This window comes from Pezoporus flaviventris, unplaced genomic scaffold (genome assembly GCF_033815535.1).
Source record: "Pezoporus flaviventris isolate CSIRO_AGI_PZ_B2104156 unplaced genomic scaffold, CSIRO_AGI_Pfla_v1 ptg000069l, whole genome shotgun sequence".
Taxonomy (NCBI): domain Eukaryota; kingdom Metazoa; phylum Chordata; class Aves; order Psittaciformes; family Psittacidae; genus Pezoporus; species Pezoporus flaviventris.
The window spans coordinates 327,233-343,213 of NW_026892617.1; the positions used below are offsets into that span (position 1 = coordinate 327,233).

General features: G+C 45.3%; 1 long non-coding RNA gene across 1 annotated transcript; it reads right to left on the bottom strand.

Moving 5' to 3' along the window:
* Window positions 1-538: 538 nt before the first annotated feature.
* On the bottom strand, window positions 539-15,601 carry LOC133278830 (uncharacterized). Its single transcript, XR_009746702.1, has 3 exons — window positions 15,441-15,601; window positions 14,195-14,247; window positions 539-609 (listed from the first exon to the last, which is right to left on the bottom strand). It is a non-coding gene; the product is annotated as an uncharacterized LOC133278830 (long non-coding RNA).
* Window positions 15,602-15,981: the final 380 nt, after the last annotated feature.

Consider the following 15,981-nt stretch of genomic DNA (forward strand, 5'->3'; position numbering starts at 1 on the left):
CAGGCAAGAGGTGCTATCTAAAGAGCATGTGGGAGATGTCAAGCTCAGAGTGGGCAAAGGCTTTATTTCCTCCAACGAAGTAAACTTGTAGTTCCTAACACCAGAACAATGCCATTTGCCAAATCAGATGAAACGCTTGTAACAGGGGCTAATCAGATTCTACATTAATGAGAGAAAATATGAAGCTAATCAACACCCAGGCAGGTCTCTAGGCTGCAGGCCTATTAAACTTCATAAAAAATTAATGACTGAAAGAGCAAAATCGTTTGTAAGGGGTCTCCAGTGGCAGTGGAAGCGTCTTGAGTACCGTTCACCTCTCATTACACTGAATTAGCCTCACTTGCCAACCCCAAACACCAGCTACTGAGCAGCAGTTTCTGCTCAGAACTGGGTAACTGCTTCAGGAGAGTCCTGACACATTTATCCATTCATCCTCCCTCCTTCACACCTTCTGCTCCATTTTCATGATGGCTTTTTCCATTTTAATTAAGGAAATTTGTACTCTGCTAGCTCCCGGGAAATACCTTTGTTCCTTGAGGTCTGCAGGCATCCACGGTGAGCAGGAAGCGGTGCTGCTGCATCAGCTGCGGTGAAGCGAGGGGTTGCAACCTGGAAAACAGAGCTGGTGTGAGAACAGAGAGCCACATCAGAGGGCTGGAGCTGCTCTGCTCTGGAGCCAGGCTCAGAGAGCTGGGCTGGGTCAGCCTGAAGGAGAGAAGGTTCCTTAAGGGGAGACCTTAGAGCAGCTCCAGTGCCTGAAGGGGCTCCAGGAAACCTGGAGAGAGGCTTTTGATGAGGGCCTGTAGGGACAGGCCAAGGGGAATGGCTTTAACCTGCCAGAGGGCAGACTGAGATGAGCTCTTAGGCAGAAGCTCTTCCCTGGGAGGGTGCTGAGGCGCTGGCACAGGGTGCCCAGAGAAGCTGCGGCTGCCCCATCCCTGGCAGTGTTCAAGGCCAGCTTGGACACAGGGGCTTGGAGCAAGCTGCTCTAGTGGAAAGGGTCCCTAGACCCCCATGGCAGGGGTTGGAGCTGGATGAGCTTTAAGGTCCCTTCCAACCCAAACCAGTCTGTGATATGATATGATTTTTGGTTTCAAGGTATTTCCCTTGGAAATAGATTTTCATTTTGGAAATGAACAGGGGAAAGCTTTGCAGGCACTAGACTCCTATCAGAGCAACTGGAATTTAGTCTCAGTGCTGCCAGTTTCACTGTCCCATCTCTAGAAGGTTATGAATTACTAATAAGATACAAAAATGTAGATCATAATACAATGAACTACAAGATCAGAAACAAGGCAGGTCCTTCTGGCTTACATCTGTTGAACAAAATTGATACTCCAATGATTTAAGCTATTCTAGTCAAGTATAAATAAGACACGTTAAACCTGCCTGGTCCAGCTCTTTTTCTCACATGTATTGTTCAAGTTTTCACCTAATTGCAAGGTTGCGCACAACAGATCACTTGAAGTGATAGTTGGTATTCACTGCTGTGGAGGTAAAACAATCATTTCTTACATCTTTTGGCTGGGAAAACAAAAGACCATTAGAGCAAAACTTAAATGTTTAATGCATTATGTAAATTAGCTGTTTAAGCACACGCCTAGTTCAGTGAATGAAAAGTAGAGGAGGTACATTAAAAAGTATGAGAAAGACATCTGGAGGATTCAATAATCATTGTTTCAGTACATGCGTCTCAGAAGACCTAGAGGTTTTGATCTGAAACATCTTCATGCCTGAATGGTTGTCAGGGGCATAGTCCCAGTCTTATTTATAACCTGATGCAGCTGGATTAAGCACCTCTTGTTTCTTAATCAGGTTACAGGAGACTGTCATTTATGTCTTCAGTATTGAGACATTTCATTTTCTCTCTTTATGTGGTGTTGCAGTACAGTAGTTGGAACTCATTGCCATTTATGAACCTGCCTGGAGAATGGAAGTCCCACAGCTTATCAAGGCTTAATCTTTGCACATGGCACTGGAGACAATGCCACACTCTCTGCTGCCTGGGACTTTAAAAAATCATGTCATGGTTTAAACCAAACCAGACAACTGGTTCACTCACTTCTCCTCGCTTCTTGCCCTCCCCCTACTCCTGGAGGTACGGAGAGGAGAGTCAAAAAGAATGCAACTCCCACGGGTTGAGATAAGAACAGTTTAGTAACTAAGGTATAACACAAATCACTACTGCTACCACCAATTAGAATAATGATAAAGGAAATAAGAAGAGAATACAACACCTCACCACCAGCCAACCAATAACTCGTCCCCCCCAGCCTGACCAAGCACCGACTGATACCTCCTCCAACCCTGCAGTCTCCCAGCCCTTCCGGCTAACTCCCAGTTCCATCCTGGGCATGACGTGCTGTGGTATGGAATACCTCTTTGGTCAGTTTGGGTCAGGTGTCCTGTCTCTGCTTCCTCCCGGCTTCCCCTCCTCCCTGACAGAGCATGAGGCTCACAAAGTCCTTGGCCAAACCAAAACACCCTTGTTATCAGCTCTGTTCCCAAGATGAAAGTCAAAACACTGCACTGCGCCAGCTACCAAAAAGGAGAAAAATGACTGCTACTGCTGAACCCAGGACATTATCCACCCCTTATTCCATACCATTCATGTCATGCTCAGATCCCACATTTTCAATATACCATCACTCTTATCTTAGTGCATGGACCAGTAGCTATAAAGCTGCTGCGTCCATCTGGTCCATGATGTCACGCTCCATCTCTTGTACCAGTCTTCCAGAGCAGGAGAGACTGGGTGCAGTGTTCACACTTGTGAATAACCTGGGCAATAATGTCCATTGCTAAGTCCACCCCTCGATCACGAGTCCATCTCTATGTTGCATTTATGCTCTGATGGCCTGAAATGCCATGGGCCCACTCAAAATAATTCACCCTCCCCTTCAGCAGTTTCTGCAGCTTGTTGCTGGGGACTCCATACAGCTGCCTTCCATCTCCGACACTTCCAAAGCACTGGAGGGGCCCACTGGACTAGATACTTGCCCATACTGTCCCACACACCCTGCCACTCATGACTGTCCAGCTTTGGGGAAAATCTCCTGGTCCTCCTATATCGTCGTCTAACCCCAGACAAGACCCAAACCTGACTCTGCTTAACTTTTGAGATCAGACAAAATGGTGGTGGGTAAAACACACTCTGTATGTGTGCCAACATGCTGATCCCCATCACAATCAGCAGGCAGGTCCCAAGGATACCCAAAGCCCATTCACAACCTTCAGAACTCTCACACGATGCTGCTGTACTTGTCACTGGGGCTGGTGTAGCTGCTGTGCTTGCCGGCTCTCCCACCGCCAGCTTCTCTTTTCCCGAGTCCAGCTCTTTCTCCTCTGCCTTGCTGGGAAATGCTGCGTGGTCTCCTGCATCCTCCTGGGGCTCGGCGGGCGGCTTCCGGGGAATGCTCTCGGCCGTCGCGGGGCGAGGCTCGGCCGCGGGGCTGGGCTCGGCCGCGGGGCTCGGTTCCTCCGCCGCCTTCTCCCGCTGCTCGGCAGCCGCCTCGTTCCTCTCCTCGACCGCCCCGACCTCGTCCACCGGCAGCCGTCCCCTCGCGGCCTCCGGCCCCGCTCCCGCCGCCGCTTGGTCCCCGGGGCCGCTCTCCCGAGCCGGTTCGGCTGCCGCCGGCTCCCGGGGCCGCTCCCCCTCGGCTCCCCGCGGACTCACCAAGACGGAGGCGAGGGTGAGGGCCAGGCCGGTGAAGAGCAGCCGGACGGGCAGGTACAAGTCCACGGCCGCGTCCGTCCCGCCCTGCTGCTGGAGCCCGGCCGTATTACAAGTCATTGCCATAAAGTACAGTGAGACAAGAACCTTAGCCCAAGCCCCACACTTGATAAACACTAACACAGCAAATACCGGCTCTAAGTAAGTTACAACATTCTGAAACTGTGAGATCAAGAGGAACAATTCTGAGAGCCAATAAATCAGCATTGTGATGAATGATTATTAATCCAGTCAGATCTGTCGTTTTCTCAACCCCTCGTGCCCCACGTTGGGCGCCAAAAAGAACTGTCGTGGTTTAAACCAAACCAGACAACTGGTTCACTCACTTCTCCTCGCTTCTTGCCCTCCCCCTACTCCTGGAAGGACGGAGAGGAGAGTCAAAAAGAATGCAACTCCCACGGGTTGAGATAAGAACAGTTTAGTAACTAAGGTATAACACAGATCACTACTGCTACCACCAATTAGAATAATGATAAAGGAAATAAGAAGAGAATACAACACCTCACCATCAGCCAACCAATAACTCGCCCTCCCCAGCCCGAGCAAGCACCGACTGATACCTCCTCCAACCCTGCAGTCTCCCAGCCCTTCCGGCTAACTCCCAGTTCCATCCTGGGCATGACGTGCTGTGGTATGGAATACCTCTTTGGTCAGTTTGGGTCAGGTGTCCTGTCTCTGCTTCCTCCCGGCTTCCCCTCCTCCCTGACAGAGCATGAGGCTCACAAAGTCCTTGGCCAAACCAAAACACCCTTGTTATCAGCTCTGTTCCCAAGCCGAAAGTCAAAACACTGCACTGCGCCAGCTACCAAGAAGGAGAAAAATGACTGCTACTGCTGAACCCAGGACACCTCCTCACAAATAAGTGTCTCTTTCTGCCACTTTGGGATACCAGCAGATGAGATTTGCTTTGTTCTCAGCTCCCAGCCATGCATGGAGCTGCATGAGATGCAGGGCAATGAAAAGAGTTTTCATTGACTCAATCATACTGAAATCACATGGATTTGCTTCAGGAGGAGCACTGCAGAGCAGTGAATAACTACAGATCATTATATAGAATCACAGAATGTTTGTTTTGGAAGGGAGCTTAAAGCTCATCCCGTTCCAACTCCCTGCGGTTGGCAGGGACACCTCCCATTAAACCAGCCTGTTCCAAGCCCCGTCCAACCTGGCCTTGAACACTGCAGGAATGGTAGCTTGAGTTGTAGGACCTGTGCTGTGTTCCTGTACATTTATATAGGCAAATAAGTTGTGGTTGCAGTTTGAGCAATGCCTGAGAGAGATACAAGACAAACTGCAATCATGGATATACTCTTCCTCATCCTTCCCCTAAAAACTTAGGGACAAATTCTCACCTGGCAGATGAGAGTTCTCAGTGACAGAGTTCAGACTTTGGGAGTCCAAAGAGTTGAATTTCACAGCTTAGTACACAGACAGAGGGGATGCAACTTGTCTAAGTCAATGGCAAAGGCAGATCTATAGTTCATCTTTCCTGACTATCAAAAGTGTCTCCATTTAGAAAAAAGCATGCAGCCCCTTTGGAGATAAAGGTTTACATCTGTAACACTTTACTCCTACAGAAGATAAACTATAAAGTTGTCCTTCATGCTGCCAGACAGTCCCACCTTGCAAGAAGTTGCATATGACAAAAATGGATGACCATCCCAGCCAAAAAGGGGCAAGACTAGGTAGAAAGCAACTTGCCTGACACCTGAGTGCTCTTTAGCACTTTGCAAGTATTCAGTTACTTGAAAATAGTTTGGATATTCTTGTGTAACAGAGGTGGGATCCACTGAAATCCTAAGACACCTCTCCTTTAAAAAATCTAGAACTGATTAATCACCCTTGTAGCTATGCTGACTCAGAGGCTGGGAAGGAGGACGTGCTGGATTTGAAAAGGATACAAAAAAGAAGGTGGGACAAATGGCCCACAAATGTGACCACACAGAGAATACAACATCAGTAAGAAGACAGATGCAGCTCTTCCTCTAATTTATAATCTACACTGTCTCTTCCAGGATCACTTTGTCTGCAGGGCAAAGGAAGGGGGTGTGTGATCTTGCATGAAGTAAGAAGGGAGGACTGGTGCAAAGAGCTCTGAAAAAGGAAAATAAATCTATTGCTTTGGTTCCTTGGTTTCTTAACTTCTTCAGGCAGAGCGAATTTATTGCTGAATCTCATCTTGTTACTTATATTCAGTTAGAATGCAATAAGTGAAATCAGCTCATTAGAAATCCAGGCGTGTATTCATGTGGTTTTTACTTCTCTTTTGGGACTCCTCTCCTGTGTAAATAAGATACATAATAACCCTTCTCCACATTTTATACATGTGCACTGCTTTTCAGCCATAAATGTCACAGTACTAGCATAATTATCCCAATTTTCCAGAAGAAAAAAGAAGCACAGAAGGGTCTGATCCACAAATACTAAATGTGACAGCTAAATTTGGAGGCCCATGTAGAGGGCAATTTTCTGTCCTCCCACCACCTTATCTGAAACAAGAACGAATTGCTCAGGCAATTGCATCAAAATACCAAATACCTGTAGTTAGGCTCAGATTTCCAAACCAACTCAGAAGATTGTTCACAGTTGGATGTTCCTGCCTTTGAAATAAATAAGGCTTCTCTTTGCATCTGAAGGGGGATCTGTGTTCTGTCGGAGATCTGATCTCCATCTTAGGGAGATGCTGGCACACATGCTCTCAGAAATTAAACACTGAAAGGAGATCCAGTTCTTGGAAAACAGGATCATAAGGTACTTTCTATGGTCTGAGTAGAGCAGGTTTGGACAAGGGATTTCAACTTGCATAAGCCTTAGAATGATGCTTTAAACTGTAACTGTTTCAGAGAGCTGTTATGTGCGCACTGAAACGGAGTTTTATCTTGTATTTAGGCAATGACTGGTTAAGCCCATCAGCTCCATCTTGGCACATGCAAGCACTCACATGGCACAAACAGGCAGTTTAAATGCAAAGTGCATTCTCAGGATACACCAGCCACCGCTGCAAATTAAAGCCACTTAAAAAATGCCATGACCAAGGCCAGGCTGGGCTGGCAGCCTTGGAGCTCTGGCTCCCACCACTGAACCCACCTGTGCCATCATCTCCCCTTGCAACCAGGAGAGATCAAGCCAGAGGCTGAGCACAGAGGCCTGAGCACAGATGAAAAACAGGCTTTTAAGAAGACAGAGTAACCAAAACACTAATGCTGCACTGGGTAATCACAGAATCACAGAGTGGTTTGGGCTGGAAAGAACCATAAACCTCATCCAGTTCCAAGCCACTGCCACAGGCAGGGACACCTCCCACTAGAGCAGCTTGCTCCAAGCCCCTGTGTCCAGCCTGGCCTTGAGCACTGCCAGGGATGGGGCAGCCACAGCTTCTCTGGGCACCCTGTGCCAGCGCCTCAGCACCCTCACAGTGAAGAGCTTCTGCCTAAGAGCTCATCTCAGTCTCCCCTGGGGCAGGTTAAAGCCATTCCCCCTTGTGCTGCCCCTCCCTCCAGGCCCTCATCAAAAGCCCCTCTCCAGGTTTCTTGTAGCCCCTTTGGGCTCCAGGAGCTGCTCTAAGGTCTCCCTGGAGCATTCTCTTCTCCAGGCTGAACAGCTTAACAATCTGTTTTTTAAAAACCCACCCAGAGCACAGATGACAGGGAACAAAAAGACAGTAAGACCAACAGAGCTCACAAACTACTCAACAAGATACAATCCCTCCATGCTCCACCTATCCCCCAAGGACCTACCAATTTTCAGCTGACAGCGCCATAGATTTAGCTCCATTTAATTTCTGAATTTACACAAAGACACTGTAAGTGATTGTGATTTTCCAGTAGAAAAGTAGGGTCTCGGTGTATCTAACCCTCTGAGTATTTTAATCTCTAAATCAATAAAATCCATTAAACAAATTGCTCTCCCCCCTTCTCCATGCATCCTATCCAAACAAAACCGGTTTGCCATTATTTATTTATTTTGAGGCATGTTTCACAGTTCTGATGATGGATTGAGCACTTCTGCTGCTGCAGTTCATCTGTCGAAGGGCTGCAGCAAAATCACAGTTTCAAACTTTGAATGGAAACAAATGGCCTGTAAATGCAGTGCTCAAGAGGAAAAGACACTCCACAAAGAGCCTGAAATGTTTATAGATTTTAGGCTTCATGCTCTGTATGTGCAAATCAGAAGTAATGATTAAAAACAGCTCTTCTCTTTGGAAAGGTTAAGTGTCTCATCTCATACAAAGGAACTCTGTGTACCAGCACTCTTAAATCCTGGAGTGAGATCAAGTGCGTGTAGTCTTGATAGCAGAATATTTAGTGATAAAGAATGAGTATCAGGGAGGATTGAAAACATGGAGAGCAGGCAGATGTGCTGCAGCACTTGGAACTGTACTGACGAGACCGAGTCAGAAATTCACCCAATAGACAACACAAAAAAAAACTCCCCAGAGAAATAGCTGGAGATACATGTGTTTAGCTGAGGGTGTATCTTTACCATGCTGAGGAGATAAAAGGATGTCATTTTCTACCCCCTCTAGCAAGGAATTCCTACTCAGTCTGGGTATGGACTAATTTACAGGCAAATCTCTTGGAAAACTACATGTTAATGTAAAAGTGGTCACAGACTTCCTTTTTCTCAGGTTTTGGAAAGCAGCAAGAGCACCTTCAAAGCTACAGTGAAGATAAGGGATGGCTTTCTCAGATGCAGCCTTCAGAGCCAGCTTTGTTGATGACTATGGCTAGCAAATTATAAACTGAATATTTCCAATATACTTTAAAAGAATTGTGAGCCTAGGACACAGTCTGATCTCACTGGAACTGCAGGAATACATTACACACAAGTTTAGGTCTGAAAGCAGTAAGAGACTTTTCTCTCTGTGTATCAGCCCATCCCACACTCGGCAAACAGTGGACTACGTAGAGCCCCGTATGTCCAGTGAGAAATATTTTTCTTACTGGTTCTTTGAAGCTAATGAAATAGTTTTCTACATTGAGTCTCTAAACATGACATTAAGCTGAATGGGGAGGAAAAGGGGCTGGAAAGAGTCCATAATTAATTTTCTGACATTTGAAGAACTGTGACACTGGGTCTTATCTGTCTGTGACGAAATACTCCACAGCCCTGAGGCAACTGACAGTATTTAGCCAGTCTTCTGATACCCAGACAAATAAAAACTTACTATGGCTCAGACTCCACACAAGGACAAAAAAAAAGAAAATGAACAAAAAAAATAATAATAATAAACAAGGGTTTAAAATTAAAGCATTGAAGTACTGTTAGGGCTGAGCTTCTCAAGCAACGAAAATCCATTTTTGGTGTATTGGCATTATAAAACACAGGGTTTAAGGTGTTAAGTTCTAGCTTGTTTGCAAGCTAGTATTCTGCATCCCTGGCTTTGGATGTTATGGATATGTAAGAAGAGATGCTCTGCTGGCATGAGAAGACGGAAGTGATGGGGACGAAGCATGAACTGCTGAGGAATATGAAGAGAGTCTGGAGCCTGGGACTGTGGATCACAGATGTTTGCTGCTGGGAGAGGAACTTGTTTCTGTTGGCTGCATTTAGGGTCATCTGAAAAAGGACCCAAAGAAGGGCACTGGCCTAACATACCTCCCCATAGTCACCCATACAGCATTCCCTGCAGAGATTGAACACACATGGTCTAACCTGCCCATGCCACTTAATTTTTCTGTTTGCTGGTACAAAGAGAGGAATAAGAAGATAACACTTTCTTTGTCAGTCTGTCTATACAGATTAGGAACTCTTTGAGAGCAGATCTTCTCTTAATGACTTTAAAACAAAGGCATCTTGCATCAACAGTAATGCTAAACCACACAGGAACTGTTTGGGTTCCCTTTTAAGGGGGGAAAAATAAAGCAAACAGCAAATGCCAGGAGTTTGCAATTAGCAGCTACTTGCAGTACCAGCAACCAAAGCAACCTACAGGAAAGCTCCCTCCTCTGACCACAGGACAGCTGCCAACCCACGGGAAAGAAGAGGTTTTGTGAAGGATCCTTCATTTTGACTTCCTGAATGTGCAAAAAGCAGCAAATCTTGGAATACAGTGAACCCATTTAAACAGTGTTTAGCAAGATAATTACAGCAGCTAATTGCCAAATAATAATAATAATAAAACATCTTGAAGTTTGTTAATGGATGGGTTGAAATACGTTAATTCTTAACAGATAGCAATTAATACTGGCTTGAGTATCCAATAAATTAAGAGACCTCATCTATTCTGTACTGCAGCCACATGATGACATTTTATGTGATGACAGCTCTGGCTGAGAAATCAGATATATCTGGAATTCTTTTATTTTTATGGGGACAGACAGACATGCTCAAGTGGGAGCTAAATGAAGTTAAAGCCCTTTTGTAAACAGTTTGCAATCCCTGTATTCATTAAAGTCAAAAGAAATTGTGCTCTTAATCAAGTCTTCATTTTAAAAGGATCAGAACTGGACCTCTCCTACAGCCCTTTCTTCTCTCCTCACTTTTCCAGTAATCACAGATCAAGCTTGGGTAAATTAAAGCCTAAATTTGGCTTTCTGTTTAATTTAGTTCTGTTCAGCTCTGGCCTTTGAGCCACAATATCATTTGCAAAGCATGACCAGGAGGTTTGAGAGTAAATTTTTTGCTGGTTTTCCTTTGGTCCATGAGGGTATTAAGCTTTTTTTTCTCACAAAGTTCTATTTGCATAAAATATATGTATTTGCTTGTACCATCTGAAGCTGACAGCATATAAACAACATACCAAACTCTGCAATAATTTCATTCCAATCTGAAAATCATGAATCTCTCCAGGCATGAGGGGTGTTTGGTTTTCAACACCATTGTTCAGGCAGTGTCATGTAGCTTCTTCACTGTGAAGCCAAATCAAAAAGCAGGCTATTCTAAGTTATATATTTATGAAAGTTCTTAGTCTCCGGGTCCTCGACATCACAATGTGTTACAGCTGACATAATCTCACATGGCACACCACTTCAAAACATTCCAACAAGGCTTTCTTTTCCTTCCAAAGAGCATAAGATTTTCTTTCTTCAAAGAAAAGAACACAGCTACAGAAATCATACATGGACAAAGCACTCCAGGAAAGCATCAGTCCTGGAATGAGGAAGAGCAGTGCCATGCCATCAGGACTGGGTTCTGTTTCACTGTCTGCAGCGCACACACATATGCCTTACCCCCAAGATGCAGAATGAACCGTCAAAGCCATCTGAAACCAAGGAAAGTCTATGAATGAGTTTGGAACTGTCACTACGATCATTTCTCTACTGTCACTGCTCTAAAAATGAGTATTTTCATACTGAAGCCAAAGTATGGTTGCAATCTGTTAATAACTGGGAGCAGAAGTTCAGCCCTTGCTCTGTAGTGGTGCTAAGAACTGTAGCCTCAGCCCTACGCTGCTTCCTGTGAGCACTGTCAATGTCAAGAAATGGCACATTACTGCTTCTGGAAGGTGTTATTCCCAACTGCTCCTGCTTGGACCTTGTTGGCTCAGATGGTCCATTTCTTTTTTGAAAATGTTTCCATTTTAATACAAGAGCACCAGCAAAGAGTGCACATTGGAGGGATGCAGCTGTTCCTCAGGCCGCAGCAACAGCCAGACCTTCACGCTTGAAATGTCTCCAGCATATTTATATCCTCTTGGTCGTCCACGTTTTAAATATCTCGTTTGAGCTGCTCAACCTCAAACATGCCTGTGTTTGACAAAAATCTAAATCTAATCTCCAAAATACCTAAAATACGAGGCAGTATTAAGTTGTTGGGGTTTTTTAATTTAAAAAGAATTCAGCATGGGAATAGATTTTCAAAGAGATAGTCTTTCTCTGAAAGGTTAGAGCAACTGAGTTGGGCTCAGATGCTGCCACTCTCTGAAATTAAAGGTTAAATTTAGCCAAAAAAGGGAAGCAGTGTCTTCCATCAGTGAGCATTCAATTGCAGTGACATAACAATGCCACAAGAGCAATTTAATTCTTGGCATACTTAGAGGTGGCATTAGGGAGTCTACCAAGGTAGCAATTTTCTAGATAATCAACTTAATGTCTTCATTCTAAGTGCATTTATATGTGTAAGTTAATTAGGGGAGTTAATTTTCACAAATGACAGGAAATCTGCATTTTCCAGTAAGCTTCATTTCATGCCAGTTCATGATTCAAGGTAGCTAAGAAAGATAACCTGGCATTCCTATCTATCACAATAACCAGCCCCCATCACAAGCAGACTTCATTTGTCAGCCTGACAGATGCACTGATGGGTTTCTGCTGCTCACACTGCCGAATCCAAGTACTTGCTGGGGGCAAAAGGACAACTTTCTCTACACCAGATTGCACAGTTGTAGAGTACTAATCGAAGCCCCTGTAAATCTGCAGCATCCACCCACACTACTTAGAACAGTCAAAGGGTAGAGAGGAAATTTTGCTGGTGAAAATAAGAAAATGGAAATAGAAACCAAGTGACCTTATTTGCTCTATCCAGCTCTCAGGCCTCAAACTAAGAATGTGGAGCTGTTGGACCAAGTCCAAAGAAGGCCACGGAAATGCTCCACGGAATGGAGCAGCTCTGCTCTGGAGCCAGGCTGAGAGAGCTGGGCTGGGTAAGCCTGGAGAAGAGAAGTCTCCTTAAGGAGACCTTAGAGCAGCTCCAGTGCCTGAAGGGGCTACAGGAAACCCAGAAGGGGGGGACTTTGGACAAGGGCCTGTAGGGACAGGACAAGGAGAATGGCTTGAGCCTGTCAGAGGGGAGATTGAGATGAGCTCTTAGGCAGAAGTTCTTCCCTGTGAGGGTGCTGAGGTGCTGGCACAGGGTGCCCAGAGAAGCTGTGGCTGCCCCATCCCTGGCAGTGTTCAAGGCCAGGTTGGACACAGGGGCTTGGAGCAAGCTGCTCTAGTGGAAGGTGTCCCTGCTGGTGGCTGGTGGTTGGGACTGGAGGAGCTTTAAGGTCCCTTCCAACCCAAACCATTCCATGATCCTACGATTCTTTCTTGTCACGTCATTTCCGAACAGTTAAGTGCACCACATTTTCGCAAGATCAGTGCAAATCCCTAGGGAACCAGGCTGAATATGGATTAAAAATACTGGCAGTAAATAGTTGGGATTGCAAAAATGCATCTCAAGGGGTGGCAAAATGTCTTCATTGCTTAAACAGAAGTTCCCTACCACAACCCCATTACAGGGCGCTGTGCTGTAGGGAAAAATGCTAGAAAGTAACTCAGCGGATGATTTCACAATTATCTCAAACCTTTATGCTAAAATTGTCCTAAAAGGATAAAAGGACACAGTGATATCTGGCCTCAGTGAAGCAAAAGGGAATTTTACCACATGCTTTAAAAAGCCCAGAATTTCAAACAGAGCCTGTAAAAGTTTAAATTACTCTGAATAGCCATGCTGCATCTCCAAATTTAGCAGGACTCTCTGAGTCCACAGCAAGTGCACGTGTATTAAAATAATGACTACTTTCCACTTTTTAAAAGCGTTAATGCCTTGGGTATTAAAAAGAAAGCATTTTTGTTGACTGCTTTTACACGTCTCCCTCTGAGGAGCTCTCAGCATCACTCTCTCCTGTCCTCCTTTCTGCTGGGCTTCCACATATCTTCCTCCTGTTTTCATCCCTGTTTTCATATTCGTTTTTATTTTACTGAGCAAAAGCCAACTCGAAGCAAAGACAGAGAACATGTGACAAGAGAGCCATTGGCACTTTAGATATCACTATGAGAGCAAATACAACTTTTAAAGCACAATTTAAACATTTTCTACCACTGGTGTGAGACCAAAAATCCACTTCTCTGCACCCCAGATCCTTCCACCCAAACAGGCTGAAACTCAGAGCAGGGAGGAAGGATTTTGCTCCTCGTGCACCAGATGAGAGATGGGAACGTGCAAACTCACACAAAGGCAGGAGGAAGCAAGGAGAGGAAAATGTATTTCTCACTGGCTTGTGTGAATGGAAACTGCTGGTCTGTACCCGCTGGTACAGACACAGTGGATTCTGTGTTGTGACATGCTGATCTGCCATTATGTTTTGTGGAGGCAATAGTGGAAGAAAGGAACATATGGAAACTTTGATTTCCACATTTACACTACTCCTGCTATCGCGGTTTTACATCCAACTATACTTTTCAATATGAAATTTAATTATCTTCTAAGCATTTATAATCCACCCATCGCTGCGGTAACCAGGTGCCAAATACAATTAAAAAGAATGACTGCTTCCATGAAAGGGCCTATTTCCTGGTTCTTCCCTCAAGGAACAGTGCTTGCTACATGTACAGGAGGGTGAGGACTTACAGGAAGGGAGCTTTGCTGGCATGCAAATACAGGTGACACAGGAACATCATCAGCTCAGTGCAATGCGTGTAATGTAGGCAGGTAGTGGAAAAGGGTCTGCATCCAGAAAGCAAACATGTCATTGGTAAAAGGATGTGTCTAGAATGTTATCTATTGCAAAATGCTAGTAAAATGCTTTTAACTTACTCTCACGTACGTGTTGAACTGCCCCACTGCTATCTCAAGACAGAAACCAGCACCTGTAACAGAAGGAAAGACAGTAACTTTAGATTTTGCTGAACCTTAGGGGAGACAATTTCATGTGCTTTGGCAACTTAAAGCAGCATACATATTTGCCTTGTAATTAGTCAGCTACTGGCTGCGTGCAGTAACAGCCTTTTGGATTTGTGGAGGAATCGTCTGGGCAGAAAGCAAGCAGCAGAGCAGCCAGCACCTTATTTTAAAGGAGTTCTTATGTATTAAGGTGATCAATTGGCAGGTGCCTCAGACATGCTGGAGGAGAAAAACAGGAGCTGGTACAGCAGCCAGCAGCCAGATGTACCACTGTTAGCATGGCTTTCCAAAGCCCCCTACCCTTTGGTTTTTCTAACATGGTTTCCTATCAAGCAAAATGGAATCATGACAAGAGAGGAAATAAAAGCAAGAGCCTGACACATTCAATGAGAAACTGAGAGCTACTGCTTTCTGACAGAGATGTAAAGCAGGAGGGATTGAAGCACTGTGTTAGGCTATTTTATGTATGAAATAAACATTTTTAAGCCATCTATTAACCTGTGTTAGCCTTCAATTAGATCAGCAACGCTTTGAGGAAAAGAACTGTTTCTGATGTATGCTTATACTGAATAATGAAAGATTGGCCCCCAGGTACTACAGCCCTATCAATAATAAACATTATTACCAAATAATAGCAATAAAGACTTGGAGTTAATATTTAAAATGGGCATGAGACCAAGAGCATGCCCAAGCACATTTCACGCTTATTTTAATTGCCACAAGACAAATAGAATGAGGATGGCTGTTCACTCAAAAGGGTGTGATTCTGTTTTTCTGAAGCACTCGCATTTTAGTGTGCTATTGTCAAGCCTATTTGGAGTAAATTGTGGGTAGAATTGCAATGAGAGATGTAGTTGCCTAGCAAAGGTCTAAGATTTCCATTTAAAATTAATGTGAACTGTTTCTCTGAATCTGACATATGGGCTATGAGAACCCCTGCCAAGATGTCAAGAGCTAGAATGCTCCCCCTCTAACTCCGAAAAAATGCTGGAGGCAACTTTCTCCTGGTATTTTGGCATTTGGCTCCAATGCAAAACAAAGAGACACAGAAACCCTCCTGCGGTGGAGCTGCACAGTGCGGTCAGCTCAGCCACAAACAGCGCGGTTGCTCAGATTAAACAGCAGCTCTGCTCCCTTGCACACCAGCGACTGCACTCACCCTCAGGGTGCCCATCTCCAAGAGGTGGTTCTGGGAAGCTCCTCGTCCTCTGCTCTTCAACGATCCCATATAATCTCCAGCACAACAATGCTGTGAGCAAAGCTCCTTGTCCCTTCAGATGGGTCAAATGGAGACTCAGGCACACGCTCCCCAAAGGCAAGCAGGCATCTGAGAAAGTTAAGCCCCTGCCAGGGATGGCGGTCAGGGACCATCAGAGCAGCACAAGGACCGCCAGAGCGTTTGGCTCTTCTGAAATGCAGATAGAATCAAGTAGGGTGGAGGAGAGCTTTAAGACCATTGAGCCCAACCGTTACCTCAGGACTGTCAAGCCCACCACTAAACCATGTCACTAAGGGCAAACTTATGGCTGCCCCTCATGATCTCCAGTCACAGCCGCCCCTCATCTGCCCCTCACAGTGGCCCCACACTATACAGCTGCAGCCCCTACCCCTCATGGCCACCGCTCATCTCCCCTCATGATCTCCCCTCATGGGCCCATGGCTGCCCCTGCTCTCACCTCATGATCTCCCCTCACAACTGC